Source organism: Elephas maximus, chromosome 15 (genome assembly GCF_024166365.1).
Source record: "Elephas maximus indicus isolate mEleMax1 chromosome 15, mEleMax1 primary haplotype, whole genome shotgun sequence".
NCBI classification, from domain to species: domain Eukaryota; kingdom Metazoa; phylum Chordata; class Mammalia; order Proboscidea; family Elephantidae; genus Elephas; species Elephas maximus.
In genome coordinates this window covers 15655729-15670040 of record NC_064833.1, presented here as the reverse complement: position 1 = coordinate 15670040, position 14312 = coordinate 15655729, and positions in this window count along the sequence as shown.

Below are 14312 nucleotides of genomic sequence, written 5' to 3'. Positions count from 1 at the left end.
TGTAATGGAAGTGAGAACATATGTCTATTTTACTACTTTTTGCTTTTTCATATACTGTTCACTCTGCCTGAAACACCCTCCTCTGCCATTTGCCTCATCCCCGTTCAGTCATTTGTCAGCTCAGGGGTCTCCTTCTGAGACAGGAAGGGTTTTATTACTATTATTATTACTACTGTATCCTGCCCTATACCAGAAATATTTGAGAAGATTAAAAAATTACAGTAAAAATAACAAATTGAAAAGCACTGACCCATCCAGAGCAAAGAAGGAAGAGAACAAAAGACCCAAGGCAAGTATTAGTCCAAAGATCTAATGGACCACATGAACCACAGCCTTCACCAGCCTGAGCCCAGAAGAACTAGATGGTGCCCAGCTACCACCACCAACAGCTCTAACAGGGATCAAAACACAGAGTCCTGGACAGAGAGGGAGAAAAATGTAAAACAAAATTTAAATTCACACACAAATAAAGGCCAGACTTACCGGTCTGACGGAGAGTAGAAGAACCCCTAAAACTGTGGCCTCTGGACACCATGCTGACTCAGAACTGAAGCCATTCCTAAAGTCCACCTTTCAGCCAAAATTTAGACAGGCCTATCAAACAAACGATAACACACATGAGGAACGTGCTTCTTAGTTCAATTAAGAATACAAGACCCAATGGGTGAAACCTACTCAACAGCAAAGACGAGAAGGCAGGAGGGGACAGGAAACCTGGACGAAAGGACATGGAGAACCTTGGGGTAGAAAGGGAATGGTGGAGACTGCTGACACAATGCGGGGATTGCAACCAATGTCACAAAACGATTTGTGCATAAATTTTTAAATGAGACACTGCTTTACACTATAAACTTTCACCTAGAGCACAGTAAAAAAGAAAAGCACTGAGAAGGAAAAATAAAAAACAGGGATAGGAAATTACGATAGAATGGGGAATAAGACTTATATATAGCTCTATGTACACCTTAGAGCATAGGCAGGTGCTGTGGGTGGGCCACTACTTGGGCTGTAAATTCACCCAAAGCTAATATGAAAAGGGGAACCTGATCTGAGCTCAGTCAGTGTCCACAAGGCAAAGACGAACCACATCTAAAGGAAACCAGATGGTCATCTGCCCCTAGGGTACTGCTAAAGGGGACGGACAATGTATACAAAGTGTGTAACATCTCAATCACGTCTTTTCAATAGACAGCCTTTCATGATGTCCCTTAACCTACGATAAAGGCATCACAACTAAGATAGAATCACCAAGGCCAAGGTTGGTGCCGACACCTTCAGGCCACGATGGACTCTGGTTCTAACCCCTGTTCATAGCACTTAGCATTTCATATTGGAACAGTTTCTACATGTGTCTTTCTCCCCTTTAAGTTTGTGAGTGTCTTGAGGGCTATATACCATGTCTCATTCATCTGTTTCTCTGCTGCCAAACATTTGGCTTTGTTTATATGCCGAGAGCCCATACATACTTCCTGCATAAATGGGTGAATTACAAATTAATGCTATTGTACCACGTGAGGGAGTCCCTGGGCTGTGCAGTTAATACCCTTGGCTGCTAACTGAAAGGTTGAAGGTTTGAGTCCATCCAGAGGCAACTCCGAAGAAACTCCTGATGACCTACTTCCAAACGCTCAGCCATTGAAAGTCCTGTGGAGAAATGCGCACAACCATTAGCCATTAGAGAAAGGTACATCAAAACGACAATGAGATACGTCTCACCGCAACCAAGCTAGCACTAATCCAAAAAACATAAAACAATAAATGTTGGAGAGGTTGTGGAGAGACTGGAACACTGATACACGGCTAGTAGGAACGTAAAATGGCATAACCACTTTGGAAATCAATTTGGCACTTCCTTAAAAAGATAGAAATAGAGAACTACCATAGGATCCAGCAATCCCACTCCTTGAAATGTATCCTAGAGAAATAGGAGCCCTCTCAGGAATACATATATGCACACCCATGTTCACTGCAGCACTGTTTACAATAGCAAAAAGATGGAAACAACCTAGGTGTTTCAACAACAGATGAATGGATAAATAAATTATGGTATGTTCACACAATGGAATACTATGCAAGGATGAAGAACAATGATGAATCTGTGAAACATCTCATAATGTGGAGGAATCTGAAAGGCATTATGCTGAGTAAAATCAGTCGCAAAAGGACAAATATCACATGAGACCACTATTATAAGAATTCAAGAAAAGGTTTAAACACAGAAGAAAACATTCTTTGATAGTTATGAGGATAGGGAAGGAGGGAGAGGGGTATTCACTAACTAGATAGTAAAAAAAACAAGAATTATTTTAGGTGAAGGGATAGACAACACACAATACGGGGGAAGTCAGCACAACTGGACTAAACCAAAAGCTAAGATGTTTCCTGAATACAAACACTTCAAGGGACACAGTAGCAGGAGCAGGGGTCTGGGGACCATGGTTTCAGGTAACATCTAGGTCAATTGGCATAACAAATTTATTAAGAAGATGTTCTGCATCCCACTTTGGTGAGTGGCATCTAGGATCTTAAAAGCCAGCATCTAAGATGCATCAATTGGTCCCAACACACCTGGAGCAAAGAAGCATGAAGAACACCAAAGACACAAGGAAAATATGAGTCAAGAGACAGAAAGGGCCACATAAACCAGAGACTACATCAGCCTGAGATCTGAAGAACTAAATGGTGCTCGGCTACCACCAATGACTGCCCTGACAGGAAACCCAACAGAGAGTCCCTGAAGGAGCAGGAGAAAAGAGGGGTACAGAACTCAAACTCTAGTAAAAAGACCAGACTTAATGGTCTCACTGAAACTGGAGAGACCCCAGAGGACATGGCTCCCGGACTCTCTGTTAGCCCAAAACTAAAACCATTCCAGAAGCCAACTCTTCAGACAAAGATTAGACTGGACTATTTTTTTTTTTAATAAGGCATAAGGAAACCCTGATGGCATAGTGGTTAAGTGCTATGGCTGCTAACAAAAGGGTTGGCAGTTCGAATCCGCCAGGCGCTCCTTGGAAACTCTATGGGGCAGTTCTACTCTGTCCTATAGGGTCGCTATGAGTCGGAATCGATTCGACGGCACTGGGTTTGGTTTTTGTTTTTTTTTTTATAAGGCATAAAATGATACTGGTAAGCAGCATACTTCTTAGCTCAAATAGACTCAGGACACTATGAGGGTAGCTCCTGTCCAGAGGTTAAATGAGAAGGCAGAGGGGGACAGGAGCTGGTTGAATGGACACGGGACATACAAGGTAGAGGGGAGGAGTGTGCTGTCACATTATTGGGAGAGCAACAAGGGTTACATAGCAATGCGCGTATAAGTTTTTTTATGAAAAACTGACTTGAATTGTAAACTTTCACTTAAAGCACAATAATAAAAAAAAAAAAAGAAACACTATAGAGCAGTTCTACACTGACACACATGGGGACGCCATGATTCAGAATCAACTTGATGGCAATTCTGATTATTTACAGGGCAAGAGACAGATGAATGGGTGGCTTTAATCTGGAACTCTCAAGAATCGCAAATCATACATTAACCAGATTGTCTGGCCTGTGAGGTGCAAGAAGCAAGGCTGGATGGAACACTCTTAGCTTCTGGTTGACCGCTGAATGAGAAAATCACAACATAGAGTGTGAGACCATGGCTGCAAAATGTCTCAAGCTTGGTGTCTTAGTCATCTAGTGCTGCTGTAACAGAAATACCACAAGTGGATGACTTTAACAAAGAGAAATTTATTCTCTCACAGTCTAGGGGGCTAGAAGTCTGAATTCAGGGTGTCAGCTCCAGGGAAAGTCTATCTCTCTCTGTTGGCTCTGGGGGAAGATCTTTGTCATCAGTCTTCCCTGGTTGTGAGCTTCTCAGCGCAGGGACCTTGGGTCCAAAGAACCCGTTATTCTTCTGGCTCTTGTTTCTTGGTCATAGAAGGAGGTCCCCATGTCTCTCTGCCCACTTCCCTCTTCTATATCTCAAAAGAGATTTGTTTAAGGCACAACCTAATCTTGTGCATTGATTCCTGCCTCATTATCATAATTGCCTCTAATCCTGCCTCATCGACATCATAGAGGTAGGATCCACAACACATAGGAAAATCACATAAGATGACAAAATGGTGGACAATCACACAACACTGGGAGTCATGGCCCAGCCAATTGACACATATTTTGGGGGACACAATTCAATCTATGACACTGGGAGTCATGCCCATGTCGATTATGTATTTCTCCTAGACATTTCTCCATAGGAAAGAGTGATAAAATTCCTTCCAAATGAAAATATCCTTTGTGCTCATCTTGAGGCAACAAGAAAGAAAAAGTACACCGTAACCTGCATTCCTCTTTATGTTGAATGGATCTGTCTAAGTCAGCTTTTAGGATGCATGGTTATGCTTGCAGGATATTGGCTCTCCATTCCTCCAGCAGTCATTAACTGAACGCTACTGTGCTTGGTACAAAAGATAAAGTGATGAACAAGACTTGGTTTTTGCCCTCCAAGGACCCGCTGTCTATTTGAATATCTTTAACAACGAGCTGAGTTTCTTCAAATCTTATTTCTTTTGTTAAAAATAAATAAATAATATCTACTACACACTTAAATGGGAACCTACATCAAGACCTGTCATTCTGTTTTCTCAGCCAAGGAGACCTGTCTGAGTGAAAATCAGAGATGGTGTTGTGGACTGAATTTTATGCCCCCTCCCCCCCGCAAAAAAAAAATAATACGTGTTGAAATCCAAACTTCTATATCTGTAAATATGACCCTGTTTGGAAATAAAAAAAAATAGGGGGTTTTAATTTTGTTACGTTAATGAGGTCATACCAGTGTAGGGTAGTCCTAAATCTAATCATTTCCAAGTCATAAAAGACCAGGATAGACACAAAGACACACACAGGGGGAAAGACAGATGCCACAGAATGCCAAGGATCACCAGCAGACACCAGAAATTTGGAGGGAGGCTCACAGAAGGAATTAGCACAGCCAAGGCCCTGATTTAGGCTTCTAGCCTCCACAACTGTGAGAAATAAATTTCTATTCTTTAAAGCCACCCACTGTGGCATGCTGTTATCACAGCACTAGATAACTAAAAACAAAAACAAACTCGTCATCGAGCCAATTCCAACACATGGCAACCCCAAGCGTTACAGAGTAGAACTGCTCTGCTTCATACAGTTTTCTTGGGCTATTGGGGGCCTGGTGGCACAGTGGTTAAGAGCACAGCTGATAACCAAAACGTCAGCAGTTCAAATCTACTGGCTGCTCCTTGGAAACCCTATGGGGCAGTTCCACTCTGTCCTATAGGGCCTCTATGAGTTGGAATCAACTCAACGTCAACAGGTTTGTTTTTTTTCTTTTTTTGGTTGGAATCTTTGCAGAAGCAGATCACCAGGCCTTCCTTCTGTGGCACCACTGGGTGGGTTCGAACTGCCAACATTTAGGTTAGTACTCAAGTGCAAATTGTTTGTATCATTCACAGACCCCTAAGACAGATGGTATGGATTCTCAGAGGAGGGGGACAAGCTCACCTGCGGTTTTGTTAACCTCAGCCACTTCCCACTGAGACTGGGGTTCCCCAGTCCTTCTATGGGATAAGCCTTCAGTGCCCCTCTTTTAGGACTGAGCTCTTGAGGATTCCTAAGTTATGGAATGAAAGAACTAGGAATGAGTTACAACAGATTCCTTATGTTGTTGACTGCCATCGAGTCAATTCTGAATCATAGTGACCCCATGTGACAGTAGAACTGTCCCATAGGGTTTCCTACCCTATAATCTTTACAGGAGCAGATCACCAGGTCTTTCTCCTGAGGTGCCACTGGGTGGGTTCGAACCATCAACTTTTGGTAAGCAGCTGAGTGTTTAACCATTGTGCTGCCAGAGCTCCTTTTAGATTCCTCATACTCAACTTTAATTAGAGGAGAACATAAATAAGTAAATCCCTCGCTCTCCTCGTGCAGATGGGACAGGGTCCTTTTTTCATGATGCTACAATGTTATTTCCTTCTGTTGAACATAAGGTCGCTATGAGTCGGAACCAACTCGACGGCACCTAACAACAACATTATGGTCTCACTGGTCATGGTTCCAAAAGTGATGTACATTTATTCAGAGGAAAAGCTGGCAAACACACCCATCTCAACACAGATGCGTTTTATTAAGTATACACTATGCAGAATCCAAAAACAAATCTAAATATGCTAAAACTGTCTGTGCTGATTTAAAACATTCTGGGAACCAAAGCAACAACCACCTTTTAGAACACTGGAGAAAAGGCTGCTGGACAAGGCCGCATTGCTTGCCAGTGGATATCTGAACAACATATCTTACTATTAACATAATTTGAGAAGAGTGACTCCCTTCTAAACCCCTATTTTTTGTTTGCTCAAAAAAAAAAAAAAATGCCCCTTTCAGCCTTAAATTTCTCTGCCTTGGTCTCTAGTCTGAGGACCATATCCTTTTTGAAGACTCCAGCAATTTCTGTGGAGCCATGTTCAAATTGGGTGAGTGAAACACTAACTCCCTTTAATAAAAGTGGCATTGTTTTGCAGTCAGGTAATTCCAAGTGGGCTCACTTTTTACTTTCCTTGGGAATAGTCCTTGAGGAAGAAAGGGGCCTTTGTTGAGTTTTGTTTTGTTTTGTTTTGAGTATAGTCAATCGGTTCTTTCTATCCTTACTTCTGGGGCGCGAATCACAGAGACAGCCTTCGAAGACAACCACAAAGTTCAAGCAGAAGTAATGAGGGTGGAAAGAAAGAAAGAAAGAATCTGTACACAAGACCCGTATGTCATTATAGTGGGTGTGTCTGTGTCATCCCTGTCCCCCCACCCCACCTGGCACACAGACAAGGACGCATGCCCAGATCTTTTCCTTTTATACATACCCTGCTTCTGTGTGTCAAGGAGCAGAGAGGTGAAACCTTGTTATAAATGTCCCCATTCTCAAGGAATCCTGCCCCCTGTGTTTCTGCTTAAGTGACTTTTCACCTTCAAACTCACTGAGGTTGCTCTTGTTTGGCTTCAGATAAGTGGCTGAGATTTTAATTGTTCTCAATTGGTCTGTTTATCAGTACAACTCTTTCAGTTTTCTTCAAGACAAATGATTAGGCCCTCCAGTCTTTATCAGGGTAGTTAAGTATGTTCTTCAGGTGTGGACCTAACTTTGCCCTCCACTTCCGCAAGCCATTTCCTTTCCGTACCTAGGGTGTAAATAGTTGGAAAACATACACACACACAAACTCACTCAGTGCTCTTGTGGAATGTTTATTCTTTACCAGTGATATCAAATCAACCACACAAGAGTCTAAGTTTCCTTTAAAAAGAAGAAATACTCTATAGCTGGGTATGGATCAGGAAAGGAGGGGGGAGAAAGGAATAAAGCAGAGAGTGACGATAAGGAGATCTCCATGGGTTCAAAAGATAGGAAGGAAGTAAAGTGTACTAATCGTCTACATAAGGAGCCCTGGTGGTGCGGTGCTTAAAGTGCTTGGCTCAAACCGAAAAGCCAGCGGTTCAAACTCACCATCCTTTCTGCAGGAGAAAGATGTGACAGTCTGTTTCCACAAGAATTTACAGCCTTGGAAAACCTATGGGGAAGTTCTACTATGTCCTTACAGGGTCCCTATGAGTCAGAACCAAATTGCTAGCAATACGGTGGGAACTATCTACACTGAGCCAAGCACAGTGCTAAGTTCTTTATATTTTCTAATTTGTTTTTGTTGGGTGCCATTGAGTCGATTCCAACTCACAGCAACTCATGGCAATACGATGTGATAGAGTAGAGCTGCCCCATGGGGTTTACATGGGAGCAGATCACCAGGTCTCTCCCCCCGCAGGGTTCAAACCACCAAACTTTTGATTAGAGCCAAGTGCTTAAGTGTTTGCACCATGAAGACTTCTTATTTTCTAATTTAATTCCTCACAAAAACTTTGAGAGATAGAGAATATTAAACCTATTGCTGTCAAGTCAGTTCTAACTCGTAACAACCCTATAGGACAGAGTAGAACTGCCCCATAGGGTTTCCAAGGCTGTGAATCCTTACAGAAGCAGACTGCCACATCTTTCTCTTGCGGAGCAGATGGTGGGTTTGAACCACCTACCTTTCAGTTTGCAGCCAAGCAGTTAACCACTGTGCCTCCAGAGCTCCTTAGTATCTTTTTTTTACAGATGAGGAAATCAAAGTTTAGAAACGATGAGTAGCTTGATGAAAGTTCTGTAGGCAATAAGTGGTGGAATCTACCGATAAACCCAGTCATTTTCAGTTACTTTTTGCCGATGAAGTAACTGAGGCTAGGCGACGTAAAGCAGCTTGCCAGAGGTTACCCAGTAAATCAATAACAGGGCTGGGATTCAAGCCAGAACTGTTGCTCCAAAGTAATTGTAAAACGAATCTTGAAAGGAGAAACTGGAAGGTGGTTAATGATACAATAACGATATTGTAATACACTGAAACAATATCCTCCTAGCTTAACTACATGTCAGCCAGCAACCATCCTAGGAGTCTTTTCAAAGAGAAAAGGCTTGTATTAGTCAGTATGGACTAAGTTATGATTCAGTAATAAGTAAACCTTAAAATCTTAGTAGCTTCACATAACAAAGGTTTACTCTTGCTGACATCAAGCAATCCTCTAGTGCAGCTTTCTGTTGTGACTGAGGGATCCAGGCTTCTTCCACCCTGTGGTTCCACCATCTTAAAAGGTCAAGTTCATGGTCACCCCAAAAAGAAAAATGAAGAAGAGGAGGCAGATGCTCTTAACTGCCTGAGCCTGGAAGTGATATATCTCACTGCCACCCCCAGTCATTGCCCAGAACCAACCGCGAGCCCAATCTTCCGTACAGGAAGCGGGGAAACACAGGAAAGCACCCGAATATTTCGTGAGCACTAATGGTGTGTGCAACATGTACCAACTTGCCTTGAATTTTTAGCACCTCTGTAAAAAGAAAAAAAAGAACTCTATTCAAATACCCTGACAGGCCTACTGGGAGGAGCAGCTAATAAAAGCAATTGCAAGATGCTTTCCATAACAGAGGAGAAGCCACTGGAAGATAAGTGATGGAAGTAATCTTTAGAGGCTCTAGGTCATCCTGAAAATTCTGGAGGTCACTGGTACAGCCCTCACTTAATCTGTAAGGAAATACAAGCCCCTCCACCACCGTTCCCCCACAAGGCTTTTAAGAAAAGCTGATAACATCTACCTTTTCAAAATTATTATGACTGGTTGTCCTCAGAACCACAGAGATAGTCTAAATTCAGCTCCTTTAAAACACTGAGTGTTTATCTACGAGAACCACAACCTTATCTACCCTGAGAACAGAAGAACTAGACGGTACCCAGCTACCACTACTGACTATTCTAACCAGGGCCACAGTAGATGAACCCTGATAAAATGGGAGAAAAATGTGGAACAGAACCTGAAATTCCTTAAAAAAAAAAAAAAAACAAAAAAAAAACCACAGATCTACTGGACTGGTTGAAACTGGAGGACCCCCCCCCAAGACTATTGCCCTGACATATTCTATAAACCTTGAACCAAAGAAGGGAACTGTCTTAGTTATCTGGTGCTGCTATAACAGAAATACCACAAGCGTATGGGTTTAACAAAGAGAAATTTATTCTCTTACAGATTAGGAGGCTAGAAGTCCAAATTCAGGGTGCCAGCTCTAGGGAATGTCCTCATTGTCACTCTACCCCAGTCAAGGAGCTTCTCAGTGCAGGAACCCCAGGTGTGATGGACACGCTGTGTTCCCAGCACTGCTTTCTTGGTGGTATGAGGTCACTGTGTCTCTCTGCTCACTTCTTTTATATTTCCAAAGAGATTGACTTGATACAACTTAATCTTGTAGACTGAGTCCTGTCTCATTAACATCATAGAGGTATGATTTACAACACACAGGGAAATCACATCAGATCAAAAACGGTGGATAATCACACAATCTTGGCACCATGGTCTAGCCAAGTTGACACAAATTTGGGGGATTCACAACTGAATCCATGACATGCTTATAAAATAAATAATATCACCTGTGAGTACTGTGTTCCTCTGAACAATCATCTAAATGAGACTTAATGGTCAACATTTACCCTAGACCAAAGATAGGAAGATAAGGGGGGGGGGGACAAAGAATGTCACTGAATAGTATGTATGGAAATTGTTAAATGAGAACTTAATTTGCTATGTAAATTTTCTCCAAAATAATAATAAAATACTTAAAAAAAAAGGAAAAGGATGGGCCAAGTTGGCAGAGTAGTTGCTTCCGGTGGTGCCTCTTACAAAAAAGACCCCCCCCCCAAAAAAACAAGCGAATCAATTATATAAGACAATCTAGGAACCCTGAACATTAAAGGTAAAGTTGAGAAATCAGACTGAGGAGCAGGGTGTGAGAGAGACTGTTCAGAAGCAGCAAGGAGTTGCCAGTCCTGACCCAGCAGAAATTGGCACCCTGCAAACCAAGATTGCTGGCACCACCAGTGAGGCAAACAGAAGCTTTCCATATCAGGAGAGACCTAGTGATGGAGTCTACTCACACCTCCAGATCAGTGAAAAGCGGTGCTCAACTGGCAAAAGTACATGTATCTAACCTACCTCAAGGATCAAAAAACACTACTTTTGGAAAAACCTCTTTCCCACTTACGTGCCCATTTCCTGCCCTCAGTGGGTCTGAGCCAACTTCAGAGATTGCTGTATCCCCTGGCCCAGAAATAGGACCCGTCATGCTCCCTGAGCCATTCTCCTGGCCTTGGAGAGGGAACAAATTAACAAACAGAAAAAAATAATCTGCCAGCTCCCCTAAACTGTGAACTCAGGGCAGAAACAGCTTCTTTGCCTAGGCACAGACATAAGGGGGTCCATGGATTTTGAATGCCTTTCACCCTTGCATAGACACATGTGAGCCCATTTCAACAGTGCAGGCCCTCATTAGCACAGTACAACAGGTGTATACCTGAAATTTAACTTCAACTGTTTCAGTTATATGGCGGAGAGGTAGGTTCATGACATTTGACACCGCTCTGCCTATTAAGCAGGGTCCTCACCTACCCACATCAGGGGCCTGAGGACTGGTGGCTCCACCCATACCACCTAACCGCCTGTAACAGGGGTCCAAGAATAAGTGGCTCCTCACAATCCCTAAAACTGACGGTACTGGGTACCCATAGTCCAGCTGCAAAAACCACCCACCTACATGCTCTAGGGACCAGAGACACGCTTTCCTCACAGAAACTCAGGGGTGGCTGTCAGCTCCCTGCCTTGCTCAGTGAGTGACCCCTTACTGCAGCCAGATACCTGTGCCTACACCAACCATCCCTTCCCATCTAGGACTGTAGGTGAGAGCCTGCAACACAAACTTGGTAACTGACTACCTGGACACCTGAGCTGAATCCATACAAGAAAAGTAAATGAACTCCTGGGCTCACATAGCTAGGAACAGCTCTAACCACCTGGTGACAGGACCTTAGAGCTTCAAAGGTGCCAATAATCAAACTAGCTCACGCAAGCAACCTATCTGGGCATAACAAAAGAAGAAGCTAGGACTCGGTAAGCACACATATAATAAATGTAATAACATATTGATGGCTTGGAGATAACAGTCAATATCAAGCCACATAAGGAGGCAGACCGTGATGGCTTCAGCAAGCTCCCAAAAAAAAAGAATCAAGAAATCTTCCAGATAAAGAGAACTCCCTGGAATTACCAGAAATAGAATACAAGAGAGGAATATACAGAACTCTTCAAGACATCAGGAAGGAGATCAGACAAAACGGAACCAGCCAAGAAGCACAAAGACAAAGCAACAGTGGAACTTAAAAAGATTAAAGAAGAGCATAATGACAAATTTAACAGGCCGCAAGAATCCATAGAGACAGCAAACAGAATGCCAGAAGGTTAACGATAAAATTTCAGAATTAGACAACTCAATAGAAAGTCATAGGAGCAGAACAGAGGCAATGGAAGTCAGAATTAGTGAGAAAGAAGAAAAAGCACCTGACACCAACGCATTTGAGGAAAAATCAAATAAAAGAATTTAAAAAAATGAAGAAACCACAAGAATTATGTGGGACTCTATCAAGAAGAATAACCTACGAGTGGCTGGAGTACCAGAATGGGGAGAGGGGGAAGAGGATAACAGAAAATACAGAAAGAATTGTTGAAGATTTCCTGGCAGAAACTTCCCTGACATCGTGAAAGACAAGAAGATATCTATCCAGATGCTCATGGAACCCCACACAAGGTAGATTCCAAAAGAAAGTCACCAAGACATATTATAATCAAACTTGACAAAACCAAAGATAAAGACAGGTTTTTAAGAGCAGCTAGAGATAAATGAAAAGTCACCTACAAAGGAGAGTCAATAAAACTAAGTTCAGACTACTCAGCAGAAACCATGCAGGCAAGAAGGCAATGGGATGACACATGTAAAGCCTTGAAGGAAACAAAAAATTGTCAGCCAAGAATTATATAGCCAACAAAACTGTCTCTCAGATACGATGATGAAATTTGAACACTTCCAGACAAACAGAAGTTTAGGGAATTTGCAAAAACCAAACCAAAATTACAAGAAATACTAAAGGGAGTCCTCCTGTTAAAAAGTCAATAACATCAGGTAACAACCCAAAACTAGAACACAGGACAGAGCAACCAGATATCAACCCACATAGGGAAATCACAAAAATAAAACAAAGCTAAAAGGCTTAAAACGGGGAAACAGACATGTCATTACATAAAAGATGACAACATTAAAACAAAAAAGAGAGACTAAAAAATGTAGTCATAGATCTTTCATATGGAGAGAAAGTCAAGGCGATATAAAGAAATAAAATATTGGTTTAAACTTAGAAAAATAGGGATATATATTAAGGTAACCACAAAGGAAACTAACAATCCTACACAACAAAACAAAAAACAAGAAAAACATAAAGACTCAGCAAATACAAAGTCAACAACAATGGAAAAGATGAAAAGAAACTACTTAAAGAAAAACAACTCAGCACAGAAAATTAAGTGGAACAAAGAAACTGTCAACAACACACAAAAAAAGACAACATAATGACAGCACTAAACTCATACTTATCAGTAATTACGCTGAATGCAAATGGACTAAATGCACCAATAAAGAGATAGACAGTGGAAGAACGGATTAAAAAACAGGATCCAACTGTACGCTACCTATAAGAGACATAGCTTAAAGACACAAACAAACTAAAACTCAAAGGATGGAAAAAAATTTATCAAGCAAACAACAATCAAAAAACAGCAGGAGTGGCAATATTAATTTCTGACAAAATAGACTTTAAAGTAAAATCCACCACAAAGGATGCGGAAGGACACTACATAATGATTAAAGGGTCAATATACCAGGAGCACATAACCATAAAAAACATCTATGTACCCAATGAAAGGGCCCCAAAATACATAAAACAAACCCTAAAAGCATTGAAAAGTGAGATAGACAGCTCCACAAGAACCATACGAGACTTCAACATACCACTTTCAGTAAAGGACAGGACATCCAGAAAGAAGCTCAGTAAAGACACGGAAGATCTAAACTCCACAATCAACCAACTTGTCTTCATAGACATAAACAGAACACTCCACTCTACAGCAGCCAAGTATACATTCTTTTCCAAGGCAAATGGAATGTTCTCCAGAATAGACCACATATCAGGCCTTAACGGAATCCAAAGCATCAGAATATTACCAAGCATCTTTTCTGACCATACAGCCATAAAAGTAGAAATCAGTAACAGAAAAAACAAGGAAAAAAAATAAAAAATACATGGTAACCGAACAACACCTTGCTCAAAAACTACTGAGTTATAGAACAAATTAAGGATGGAGTAAAGAAATCTACAGAATCAAATGAGAATGAAAACATATCCTATCAGAACCCTTGGGACACAGCAAAAGCAGTGCTCAGAGATGCATGTATAGCAATAAGTGCACACATTCAGAAAGAAGAAAGGGCCAAAATCAACGCATTAATGCTACAACTGGAACAAATAGAAATAGACAGCAAAAGAAGCCCTCGGGCACCACAAGAAAGCAAATAATAAAAATTAAAGCAGAATTAAATCAAAGAGAGAATAGAAAATCAACTGAAAGAGTTAACAAGACCAAAAGCTGTTTCTCTGAAAAGATCAACAAAATTGATAAACAACTAGTGAAACTGGCAAAAGAAAAACAGGAGAGGAAGCAAATAACTACAATAAAAATGGAATGGGCGATATCACAACAGACTCAACTGAAATTAAAAGAATCATAACATAATACTATGAAAAATTGTACCTTAACAAATTTGAAAACCTAGAGGATATGGACAAATT